At 39.8% G+C, this 13220-nt stretch overlaps 1 protein-coding gene across 4 annotated transcripts in view; it reads right to left on the reverse strand.

Moving 5' to 3' along the window:
- The window catches only part of IKZF4 (IKAROS family zinc finger 4), a 63311-nt gene extending 54836 nt beyond the window's left edge, over window positions 1-8475 (reverse strand). The window contains exon 1 of one of the 4 annotated variants that reach the window (XM_087925084.1): window positions 8113-8475. The gene's annotated coding sequence lies outside the window, so the exon portion shown is untranslated. The remainder of the gene's footprint in view (window positions 1-8112) is intronic. The other 3 variants (XM_026711113.2, XM_087925083.1, XM_087925085.1) reach the window with 3 other exon arrangements.
- Between the last annotated feature and the right edge of the window lie 4745 nt (window positions 8476-13220).

Below are 13220 nucleotides of genomic sequence, written 5' to 3' on the forward strand. Positions count from 1 at the left end.
AGATAAGTTTGTCCTCTGCCTCCCATCACTTATACAGATAGTCCTCAACTTATGACTACAATTGAGCCCAACATCTCTGTTGCTGAGTAAGACAATTAAGTGAGTTTTGCCAGGACTGTGGTGGCTGAAATTGTTAGGATGCTGGGTTGGAGGTTAGCAAGCCTGCATTTGAGACCTGGGTGCTGCTGTGTGGCGGAATGAGCTCGCATCATTTGCTCCAGCTCCTGGACCTTGACGAAGATATGAAAGGAGCCCCCACCGGCATTTCCCAGGCAATGGTGATGTCACCAGCTAATCCTTTCAACACTGAAGCATCTTAAACTGTGCCTCTGACACAAAGGTGAGTTTTGCCCCATTTTACAACTTTTCTTGCCATAGTTGTTAAGTGAATCACTGCAGTTGCTAAGTTAGTAACACAGTAATTAAGCCAATCTGGCTTCCCCATTGACTTTGCTTGTCAGAAGGCTGCAAAAGGAGATCACATGACCCTGGGACACTGCAGCTGTCATAAATATGAACCAGTCGCCAAGTGTCTGAATTGTGATCATGTGACTATGGGAATGCTTGCAACAGTTGTAAGTGTGAAAAATGGTCATGTCATTTTTTCAATGCCATAGTAACTTCAAATGGTAACTAAATGAACAGTTGTAAGTCAAGGACTACCTGTATTCTGAAAAATCTCAAACTTCAGGTTTCAGTTAAACAACTGTTTCTAATTCTGCACTTAAAAACTCAGTAGCAGGAATATCTACTCCTCTTAACACATTTTATCATTTCCAAAGAGTGAATCATTACTGAATATTTAGCTAACCACATGGATACTAACATGGTTAATGGCGATTTACTGGTAGTAATCTTTATCAAAAGCTTTCTTATATAGATGTCCAGCTTTGTTAACTAATTAAAAATTACATGCATATTAATTATATACTTCAAAGGCATTATATGCTGTTGTAACCCATATCTATGATATGCTCATTTGTAAGAATAATCTTAAGAGTTCTTCAAAATTCAAGCATTTAATATTAAAAAGAAACCTTTCTATTTAGCACTTATGCTTATTTCAAAGAGACCTCTCAATATCTCCCTTAGGTCTGCCTTGTAGGTTCATACACTAAAAAGGTACTCTCTGAAGAAAAATACACAGAAATTCTTCAAACCACTTGCATGAAATACGTTTATTCCTAAAGGATTAAGCACCGATGTTAAAAATGTCTGAGTCTTCTGTAAGAAGTTAAAAACTTATGGGGAATAAAGTCAGTAATAATGATTTAGAAATGATTTATTGACCACTGTCAAAGTAATGCCAGCATTATTTTAACATTCATGCAGGTATTTCCATATCAAACACACACTTCATCTTTTCTTGCCAGTTCCTCATCAACTTGTGGTTGAATATTCTGCAGAGCAAGACCCAATTCCCAGAAAGAGAGTTTTTTTTTTAAAAGGAAGATAGTTCACCTTCCCAGTTCCCCATGCTATTTTCATCTTCCCAGGAAACCCACACCAGCTGAATTCTGTGTCATGAAAATAGGGCCAACCCAAAACAAAGAAAAAAATTTGCTGGAGGCCAAGGAACATTGCAAGTACACGGAAAAGGAAAGAGTCCTCTTCACAAAAGTATTATGCCTTAGGGTATATAACAAAGGGAATTCAGCAAGAAGTCACTGCATTATGTCTACATCATAACACATCTGATCAATTATTGGCTTATTTCTATGAGAATTCCAAGGCAATTATGTATAGGACAGGAATGGAAAAAAATACAGGTTAGCAATCCTGTGAGGGGGAATGTTTTGTAGAATTTTCTTGTGTAGAAAACAGAAAAGACAGCTCTCTTAGGCAGGCAGGTCAACAGCTAACAGGATTTTATAAACGTGAAGGGAGCTCTACTGGTTTACACATACTAGGTCTAAGGCATCTTGTGATGGCATCTAAGTTTTGAAGCTTTCATGGACTGGAAAAATGGGCAATACTAAGTAAACAATTCTGAGTATTCACTGATTTTTGGAAAAAACTGGACACTGCAGAGTGGTTGACCATTTTGTTTTCTTTTGTTCAAGACTCCAAGCACTAAAGGGAAGTGGCAGTAAGGGTGTAGAATATGCTCTATCTCTTAATTTATCCATTTTGTTTCTATTAAGTACTTTTCCAATAACTGCCCCGACACATTTTGGTGGCAATCTGGGGAAGATGGGGACTGTTGGCTGACCAAGGTCAGATGGTAGGAAATCTCTGCTCGGAGTTTTGTTTGCAACAAGCATTCTTGTCCTATTTCTTTATCATTGTGACTGTGAGAAAGCAAGCAACAGAAAAATCAAACAGCATTATGTGGAATTCTCAAGGTTCTGCAAAAGTTTGACGTATCACAAGCAGAAACTGTTAGATGAAAGCATCAATATTCCAAAGCAGGCCTTCCTGTTCCAGGATATTTTATTCCCTCTCATCTGTGAAGTATATTGTCACTAGAAGATAGCATTCCATGGTCACTTAACAGACTCAAGTGCTCACTTTGTTATTTTCTGGGAAATTGGTGCCCTTTCTCTCTCCTCCTTTTTGGTTTCTGTAAACCTTGGCTCTTTCCTGGATTTGCTGATAGCTCCTCTTTTTCATAACTTTGTTTTGGCTACAGAATAATCATGATAACAGGGCTGCTACTGACAAGACTATCATAGATAAAACACACAAAAACGTTCATTCTTTGCATGAGTCCAGATTCTAGTAAGATCTCACTCAGATTTGTAGCTGGTACCTATAACTTTCTCTCTGGGTCTTTGACATGGCTTCATCCTACATCATCCGATGTCCCAAACAGTGTACAAAAATTAAAACTGAAATATTTACTGAATAACAATTACGATAAAAATGTTTATAGACCAATCTCATATATATTGTAGATCACTCAGTATCAAGTTCCACTGAGTTCAAGGCATTTATTACCAGATAAATGGGTAGACGTGTACAAGCAAAGTAGCCTAAGAAGCTGACTCAAATTATCAAGCACTAGAATAGCACCCGTAGAACTACTTTCAAAAAATGCAAATAGCAATTGCAATTTTAAAGGAGGTATTTCTTCTTTCCCCTCAAAATTATCATAATGTTAAAATTTCTGTTATGACATTAATAGATTATCTGAAAATAAAAGCGTGCTTTTTGCTTTATAATTGTTCTAGCGTTGCAATATGAAAATGAATGTGAATTAAATCAACTAAAATCTGTGAATAGTTGGGCGGCATCACTAGCATCAGCTTGCTGCATAACAAATATATTAGGAACACCAGGATAATAATAGAGATCATGATAAATTATATTTATATACCAGGATTTACAAAATGATTATAAGTTGCAAGCTGCTCAGTTTCAGAAAGCTGAGCTCAAATTAGGTGGCACATAGACCATATAATGGAAAAGGCCACCTGGAAAAAGGCCACTGCTACAATACTACCTCAGTATCACACTACATAACAAATTTATTAAATAAATAAACAATAAAGGTAATAAATTAGGGCAATTTTTTACCAGTGCTTTCTTATGTCCTTTTGTCCACCACTCTTGTATACTTTTGGCTGTAATCTGCTTATTGGTAGTTGACAACACAGGAACATATGCCATATTTTTCGGAGTATAAGATACTCTGAAGTATAAGACGCACCTAGCTTTTGGGGAGGAAAACAAGAAAAAAAATCTGCCTCTGCCTCCCAACAATTTGCCTCCTTGCAGCAAACAGCAAAAAGTTTGGTCAGTTTTAGCACAGCTTCCGTGCACTCCATTTTCAGCCTCCATATCCAGTTTTCAGCCTCCGCACGCCCCATTTTCAGCCTTCACATCCCGTTTTCAGCTTCTGTACACCCCGTTTTTGGCCTCTGTGCATCCCATTTTAGGCTCGTTCCGGGCAGCGGAGATCAGAACAGGCAGAAAATGGGGCACGCAGAGAGCAAAAATGGGATGTGGAGACTGAAAACCGGGCACACAGAGGCCGAAAACAGGAGGTGCAGGCTGAAAATGGGGCTCACGGAGCTGGCAATAGCCTAGGACAATCCCTGAAGCCTGAAACAGCTGATCATCAGGAGGCCAATCCAACCGACAATCAGCTGCTTGTGCTAATCAGGTTGTGCTAAAGCTGACCAGGCTCTTTGCTGTTTGCTGCAAGGAGGCAAATTGCTGGGAGGCAGAGGCTGAAGGGTGGGGACCGGTGGGTGGGCGGGGCTTCAGCAACATTCACTGTATAAGATGCACAAACATTTCCACCCACTTTTGGGGAAGGAAAAAGTGTATGTTATACTTCAAAAAATACAGTAATTTCATTTGGCAGACTAAAATTGCATGGGCCATCCAAGTGACTAGGTTAAAAATGCTTTTGTCCAAAGTAAAAAGCTCCTTCCTACTGCCTCAATTCAGCCTCCACAGAAAAATTGGAAGGTTCTACTGTCATACAATCAGTTACAACTTTGCTGAAATAAGATTGAAATATTTTCCCCTCATTCTTCCATGAAAAAAAAAAACAACCGGAAAAGTTTACACCCAAATATAAACATATTCACAAAAAATCATTCCCATTTCATCCTCTTCCTAAGAACAGAACTGAGTTTGAAAAAACAAATTCTGTATGCCGCATACAGGTAGCCCTCGACTTATGAGAGTTTGTTTAGTGACCGTTTGAAGTTAAAAAAGCATTGAAAAAAGTAACTTTTCACACTTACAACTATTGCAGCATCTCCATGGTCACACGATCAAAATTCAGATGCTTGGCTCATATTTATGACATTTTCTAGAAAAAAGCGGCACCAAGTCTCTCAGAAATATGACATTATAAGAAGTTTCTCTCTAAGTTTTCTACTTGGTTGGGCTGAACCTGAATGGGGCAGATGGCTTGTCTGAATCTCAGACAGTGTGATAAATTTAATCATACTCAATAGGAAAAATAGCCATAAATGAGAGAGATTCAATCGTTATCTGGCTTATTTGATATTTCCATAAATCCATTATTCATAGCATTGATTTCCTAGTTCACAAAATCTTGGTTGATAAATTTCATATTCCATTTTATTTTAAATCAACCCACCATTTCTGAACTTTTCTGTTTTGCTTGCCCTAAAAGATGGTCTGGAATTCCTGAGCCACATTTCATCTATTTTTATAAAGGATGCTCTGGAAAATGGCCTCAATATCCCCCCCAGACATCTCTCTTAACCCTTAATAGTCATGTGTCCAGATTTGCAATAATGGGTAGTAGCATAGAACATCTTTAAACAGTCAAAACTTATCTTAGTGTGTTCTACCACACAGAAATAGAAGTAAAATAACCATTTGGTCATTCCATTTTTAAATGCCTTTTGTCCCAAAATTTAAAGGAAAGTAGTAAGATGGCAAAAATAGAAACATTATTTTACTGAAAAATTTATTACAATGAACCATAGTTACCCATAATATGCATAATCAAGGCCATTAAAATTTAGAGCAACTTACATAATTTAAAGTAATTTTCCAACTACGTTGGTACAGCTTCAAAGAAAACTTGGTTCCATACAACATCTTGCTACAGTCATTAGACACCCAGTCTGAGCAAAGTTCCCAAAAAGGATTCTTGAACTTGAGACTACAAAATAATATTTGGAAAGTGACAATTTCTAAAACATGTAGAACCCCATCATTTCTAAACAAAAAAACCCTTGAAATATTAAAGATACACTATTTCCACTGCAGCCACTTGCAGGAAGCATTAAATAAAGCACACACTCATTTATCATGATTACAGATTTTTAACCTGTATGGGATGCAATACAACATCTTGGATTCAGAACTATAAATTAGGTAGTATGTCCATAGTAAAAATCTTTATCTTAAGCTAGTTAGACGGAGTTACATTCTTAGCCATAAAAACTGCAAAACCACCATCATCTATCTTATAGACCTATTAAACACAGTGGACTTTACTTCTTACTAAACTTGTATAAAGTTAGGCTATTAGATCTGAAAAGAGAAAATTCCCTAAGTGATGGGGAAAAATTAATCAGCAACAAGAAACTATTCATTTCATAAATTGATTAATCCATTCATATTAAATCATATTAAACACTAAAACCCTGAAGTCAGCAAGTTGTAGTTTCCATGAAGACAAAGAAACTATCACTGATTAGAAACTAACATGGCATATCACTAGCATTAGGGAGCAAAGAAAACATGAAAACTACCAATTTCTACTAAAATAAATCTCTCCCTTCAAACAATCTTAAAACTACCCTAAGATTCATTTACCTGATAGACTAACGTTCTATATAGAGTCTGGAGAATGAATGAAATGTTTTATAGGGTAATTCAACAACTAGAAAAGAGCATTTTAGACACACAAATCATACTTTTTGAAAGTAGATACTGTCTCACTCATAACACTGAACATCTGATTTGATCACTAGTTTTCAAAAACTGAACATATTTTCCATAACTTCTATATTGTATAATGTGCAAAAACTCACCCAAAACTTAGGAGTGATCAAATGATTCATCAAGACAATCATAGTAGCAACTTCTCCAACATAGCAGAAGTATTAATCAGAAAGTCCTACGTGAACTTGTCACTTAAGTAAGTATACTGTGACAAAAGCTGGCTGGGCATCAGTTGACTGCCACAAAGCAAACCTTTATTAATTAGAGATGACAAAGCATCCAAACCTGAGAGCTATGCTAACTGGAATTTGATACTGGATGCTATCGTGTTGATTTCTACTCACATAAACCATTGGTCCCAGAACAAGGTAGCCTCTACACTTTGACCTTTAACTGGTTTGAATAATCATCATCTCCCAAAAGCATGTCCCAATGTATTAGCAAAGAAGTCCTCAAGTTAAAAAGAGTAGGAAATAGTGAAAATTAACTTTCTATTCATTGCTCAACAGGTTTATTTATTCTTCAACTACTTTTTCAGAGATACTGGCATTTGCTGCTATTTATTTTCATCTCTCTCAAACACACATGCCTATACACAGAGAAGAAAAAATGTATCCTCATATTTTAAAGTTGAAAGGCCTTATTTTTTTTATAACAAACTTGAATACAGCAAGAAGTGGAACATGCACAAGATTGGAGTTTAGAGTAACTACAAGTAGCTGCTAGCCAAGTTTATCGGCAAGAGGCAGTTTCTCTCCACTAAACACACTAAAACACACAGGCAATCGGGCTTATATAAGTCAGCTTTAGAGCATCTTAGATTTAATATCAGCTAAATTTATCCCACCCCATGTCGACAATTAATGCACATAAGAGTTTTCTCCCCCCGCCACCCCAAAGAAACAAAACCGAGCATTATGCAACAGAAGCACCATTCCAAAATACCGTCCCTTCCAGGCAAAGATGCACCTGAAGATAAATATTACATGGTAACCAATTAATTACTACAACAACAAAGCCAGTACAGTTGGAAACATATTTCTGGCATATGTTTCGCTACGGTGTGTGAAAACCAAATCTCCAAACACGCATAAATAAATACCCTGCGATTTGTAACTTCGATACAAGGCAGTACTCCGAAGTATTGATCACTTAAGAGGACTTCAAAGACTCGCGATTGCTTTGAAAGCAGTTCGGGCCAAAAGCAGATTGGAACGACCAGCGCTTCTTCCTTTTGCCTTTCCCAGTCCGTTGAACCGAGCTCACCACCCCCCAAACACACACTTCAAGAACGGCAACTTCGCCTGCCGCCGCCTCCTCCTCCTCCTCCTCCGCCACCCACGATCAGCTGCACTCCCAACTGCCCCCCAGACACCCACACAATCCCTCTTTTGTTTTCCTCGCCCAGCAAACCCTTGCTTCCCCCAAGGCGCAGCCCAAGTTTCCTCCGAGCCTTTTCTCCCTACTGGCAAGCGGTTCCTTAGTTACCACCTCTTACAATAGTGACTCCGAATAAGGCAGCCCCACTTTGCCACGGCTCCCATCATCGCCTCCGAGCCCCTCTTTCCAAGCCGCCCGGAGATCTGCCCCAACTGTCCCCCACGCCCCCCGTCTCCCACTCTACTCCCTCAGCCCCACTTTCCGTCTCCCCACTTTTCCCGGCTGCTTCTCTTACTCGTTGTCCGCCCCCCCCCCCCTCCCTCCCTCCCGCCGTACACCGTGCCTCACCTGAATTACGGAGTTCCAAGCCCGGTCGCTTCTCGTTAGGGGGAGGGCCCCCCCGGCCCAGCCGCTGGGGGGGTGGGGGTGGGGGGGGGGCTCAATGGCTCCGCAACGGCGGCTCCATCAGCAGCGCCTTCACCTGAGGAGGGACCGAGCCCCCCGCCCCTCCTCGAGCCACTTCCGGTCCCTCTGCTAGGAGACAGGCACGGGAAGAAGAGCGTCGAGAAGCTCGAGTGGTCAGAGATGAGGGTGGGTGGGGTGGGAAAGCGCCCAGGATATTCGTTCCGTCAGGAGATTTGGCGGGGGGGGAGAGGAGGCGAAGAGAAGCGAGCCCGGAGCGGATCGAACGCGCTCCGAGGGATTCGTTCCGTTGTAAGGCGAGTGGGTAGAAGGCCGAGCCGATCGATGGAGCGATGAGAAAGAAGCGTAGTAGCCGGGCGGGGTGAGAAAGAGCCTCGATCCGGAGATTCCTGAATTGCAGGAACCAACCCGAACGCCTAGCGTATCGATTAGCGTGTTAAAAAGGAGCAGCCGGCGTTTGGAATGGTGAGAGGGAAGAGAAGGCGGCGCAGCCGAACTTCGAGAGCATCGAGAAAGGGGCGCTTAGTATCGTGAAAGGAAAGCGGCGGGGCGTGTCTGGCAGCCCCGAGTAAAGTGTGCGGGAGCTTCTTGAACAGCGGCGGCTGCGAGCAAGTAGCCCCGGCTTGCTCCTTACTAAAGAGCGTTACGGTTGTCAGCCCATCCCGTAACAGGGGGAACGAAGTGGAACGTGGGCCAGTATGGGTTAACTTAAGATTGCTCTGAAGACCTCAGGGTTTTCTATGTGTCCCAAGCCTAAGCAAAAATAGAAGGCAGGAGTACAAGCATTAGGAATGTCTGAGTTAACCCATCCTGGCACACATTGGTGTTCAGTATAAATATTGATATCGATTTATTATTGTTTTGCGATTCGATGGCTGATTCCTCAAGCGCAAATTCCGGCGTAAAATCGAAACGCGTGGGTTTCCCCTGAAAAAGAGAAACGCTGTATGCTAATTCAGTATCTGCGTTACTGTTTCCTGTTTTTAAAGTTGTATACAGGCCAGAGTCTTGTAAAGTTCGGGCAGCTTCTGTTGTTTGTATATATGCGTAAATTAACAATTAAATGCCGCTTTTTCTTTTGCATCAACGCACAGTTTTTGTTTCTTGACTTACTGTTTTGCTTAATAGGATATATAGCGGGTGAATTTACGCTCCCTGCGCCAAACACCAGTTTGATTCCCGTGTAAGCGATCAGCCCGCTTTTGTTGGAAGTAGAAACCAACAGGAATCGTGTGAGGTCAATTTCAAGAAATGAGAAATAACGAGGTGAGGTTTCAGGCCACCCAGCTGTGACCTCAAGTCTGCAGATCCCGATAGGGATTTTCAAGTGTTTTGGAGCCACGCGATCGTCTTGCTTTTGTTGTCTGAGACACTGTTTCCCCATCACAAAACTGTTCTAGATTAAATAAATGAACTTACTTTTTGGAATCCGATAGTTTCTGCCCTACCTGTATAATTGGAGAGTTGGCAGGCTTCGTTCCCATCGATCAAAGAATGTCACCCAAGGGTTCCAAAAACCATCATCTGTCTCTTCTCCAATCAGTATGGCTCCCGTCTTGCCCGTTTTTTAAAAAGTCCGAAAGCTTGTCTCTCTCTCTCCCCACCCCCCATTGGATTAATAAGATCCTTGGAAAGGCTCTTTTAATTTGATGTAAGCTCAAACGTTTCGCTTTTTCCCCCTTTCTGAGTTTGGATGTTACATTGTTCTTTTTATTTTGGCTCATCTGTTCTGAAATGTTACAAGGTTGGTGACCCGTCTTTATGGATTTAGATGGTTCTCTAAATTATAATTATTTGCTGTTAGAATAACTGGACATATGTATCATGTGGGCTTGTGAAACTGTGTGACTGGCACTTAATTCCAGACATGGGGCCCTAAGAATATAGGTTTAATAAGTAAAACTGAATTTTCCACACAAAGGAAAAAAAACCTCATGCACTCCCCAAAATGGGAATAAGGGAAACAAGCTATTTTCATTCTGTCCTGGAGATGGCTTGATAGAAACGCTGTTGTTCAAGTCTCTCCTTCTATTCCCTTTTTCGCTCTCAGATGAACTAATTCTTCTTGCCACAGTTGCAAAGTCCACAGTTTTCAAATTGCTTTGAGGGATTGGGAAATAAAAGTGGTTGGCAGTGTGGAAATGTCCATGGTTAGAAAATGGACTGAGTACTCCCACTTACTCAACCATAAGATATACATTCTAAATATTATTCCCTCACAAAGCCTTACAATTACCAGCTGATTGTAAATCTCTGATTAGAGCATTGGTAGTAGGACGGTATAAGAAAACTTCAAAATTTCACATCAAATCAACCCAAAAGGCAATTAAAATGAGCACTATTTCAAAAAGTATAAATCAATGTTAGAAATGAATAAGGAGGCGGTCGTCAATAAACAGTCTACCTGGTGTGTGATGTTTTGAAAAGATGCGAGGAAGACAGACGATGAGCAAGTCCATGTTTTTAATGGAAACCTATCTCCTGGAGACAAACAATAACAATTTTATTTTAATATCTTATATTTAACAGTTGAAATTATTTATATACAATTTAGAATTGTGATTACCTAATTCACAGAAATCAGACCCTGGATAGAAGAGGATTAATTCAGAAAAATACTAACTTGCAGAGGCATAAAATTGGACATTATAGGATCATCTCGTAGGTGACAAATATTGTAAACATATTTTGTATTTGTGATAGATTAGAATTAAATGTCTACTTAAGTAGCTTAAAGCTTGTAGAAGTTCTCATTTGTTCATAATACTTATTATACTCGGACCCACAGGGGTAATTGGAAAGGCAAGTAGCCCACAAAAAAAATTACATGAAGAACTATACTGAGCAATAAATTTAAATTTGTTTCCCAACCAATTTTAAGATTCTTTTTGAAGTTGGCAGCATTGTCTGAGGAATACATTAAAAGTGGTTGTTTTCATCCTATGTGTGCCAATGTGACCCTCTTTGGAGGTTACTGCTGATGAATTAGCTAATTAAAACATTTTCTCCCACATATAAATAGGACAGTGCAGCAGCCCTGATGATATAATCTATGTTACCTTTGTCTCTGAGAATCTCTTTGATCTAGATTCAAGATGCATTTCAAACACATCAGTCCTGGGAGGGAAACAGAATCACGACTGTCCTCAAATTAGATCATACACTGTTCCGTTTTGTTTTTTTTTAAAGTCGCTGGGGTGAAGCTGCAATATATTCTGAGACAAAAGCAATCTTTTCACCTCTAGTACATTTTATTAGGCAACTGTTTATTTTCATAGTAGAGTTCTCTGACACTAACTCAGTCTCATTTAGCATAGCCAGGCAACATTTGGTGTACCAATGATAATTCCAGATCTATCTTTGTTTGGAGTCTAGTATCGTTTAATTGGCTCCTTTTGATAGACCAGACAAGGAAATTAGTTCCTCTAAAAGGCTAAAACTACCTTAATTGAAATGGCTATAACAGAACAATAACAAGTCTGGTTGTACCGCATTTCCTCCCCCTTCTTATATGAAGTGAATTAGGGAGTATCTGTCCTAACTGCTTCCAAATGTTATCCAATTGTACTGGATTTTAAAAGTGCTTCAGCCCCTTCTGCCTAGCTAATGGCATGTTCCTAAGAAACTCCAACAACGTCATCTTCCTTACTCTACTGTCTGTGCTTGGGGTCATTCTCAGATACTTGGGTATGCTAAGTGAAACACTATAGTGAACTTGGAGCTATATAGACTGGCTAGTTTTTGTTGGCGTTCAAGCTTCACATCACAGTAGAACTCACACTTGCTTAAGCATAACCTATAGGGGCAGGGTTCACACAATCTACTAGGTTCAAAACCAAATATGTGAATTGAACACGTGTCTTTTCTATTTTCAGTCTATGGTGAGATCACTGTTTTATTAAAGTGTTAACAATGGCATTTTGAAAAAAAAGGTTAGAATTTATTTTATCAGTCTAATATTCATACCGCACCTACCGTAGTATAATCCAATATATGTGCATATTGGGGCATACCATATCCTAAAGTTTCTATTTGTATCATGTTAACCAATGGTTAATAACCATGGTTTATTCAACTCAGTTTTCTGAATTTGTATGTAACAATGAACCTTTGAATGAATGAACCACCTTTAAAAACAACTCTTAATGAAGGAGGAACAATAAATTGATGGACACCAGGTTTTCAATCAGAAAGCATTCTTTTTATGGTTTCAGTTAGGTTTTCTCTAGTCCTGCCTGAGGCATAAAAGCAGCTGGGTGACTTTGGGCCAGCTCCCTCTCTCAGTCCTTGGAATGGCAAGCTACTTCTGAAAATCTTGCCGAGATGGCTGCAGGATCTGGTCCAGGCATTTACCAGGATTCAACACTGATTCAAAGGCAGCAAAATCCATCCATCAATCACAGGTTCCCTGGTGTACTATACCAGAACACAACTGGAAAAAAAAACAGCTTCTTACAAAAATGACAGTCTTATTGGTTCATCCCTGTCTGTCTCTTATCTAACAAGAAAACAACACCTACAACTTGTAACAGAGGAAGGAGAAAGTATACAAAGATGAAATGAAAAACAAGGTAGAACTTTTAGTAAGTACTATTCAAATGTAACACAGCAAATGAATTATTTTTCCCGAGAAGCATCAGCCAAGTTTGGAATGAAGAGAGATCATAAACAGAATATAAAGAACCACTACATAGTTATACTGGTCTCTGCATGTGGGTTCAGATTGTTCAGGACATATCCAGAGGATTACCATTTATCTGGCTGGTTGACTGATCTTTCTTCCCAGCTGCTGTGAAGATCAGTTGGTCTGATTAGATTGCAAAGACAGAAATTACCATAGCCTGAAATAAGAGGGTAGGAAAGCCCCATTGGATAAAGCTGCACTATGAACAGAAGTAGAGTCTACAATCAGGGATCTTCAAACTTGATAGCTTTAAGACTTGTGGACTTCAACTCCCAGAATTCCTTCTCCAGTCATGTTAGCTCCGGAATTCTGGGAGTTGAAGTCCACAAGTCTTAAACTTGCCAAGTTT

This window comes from Pseudonaja textilis, chromosome 2, assembly GCF_049901715.1.
Source record: "Pseudonaja textilis isolate UNSWEBS1 chromosome 2, rPseTex1.2, whole genome shotgun sequence".
Lineage (NCBI taxonomy): Eukaryota > Metazoa > Chordata > Lepidosauria > Squamata > Elapidae > Pseudonaja > Pseudonaja textilis.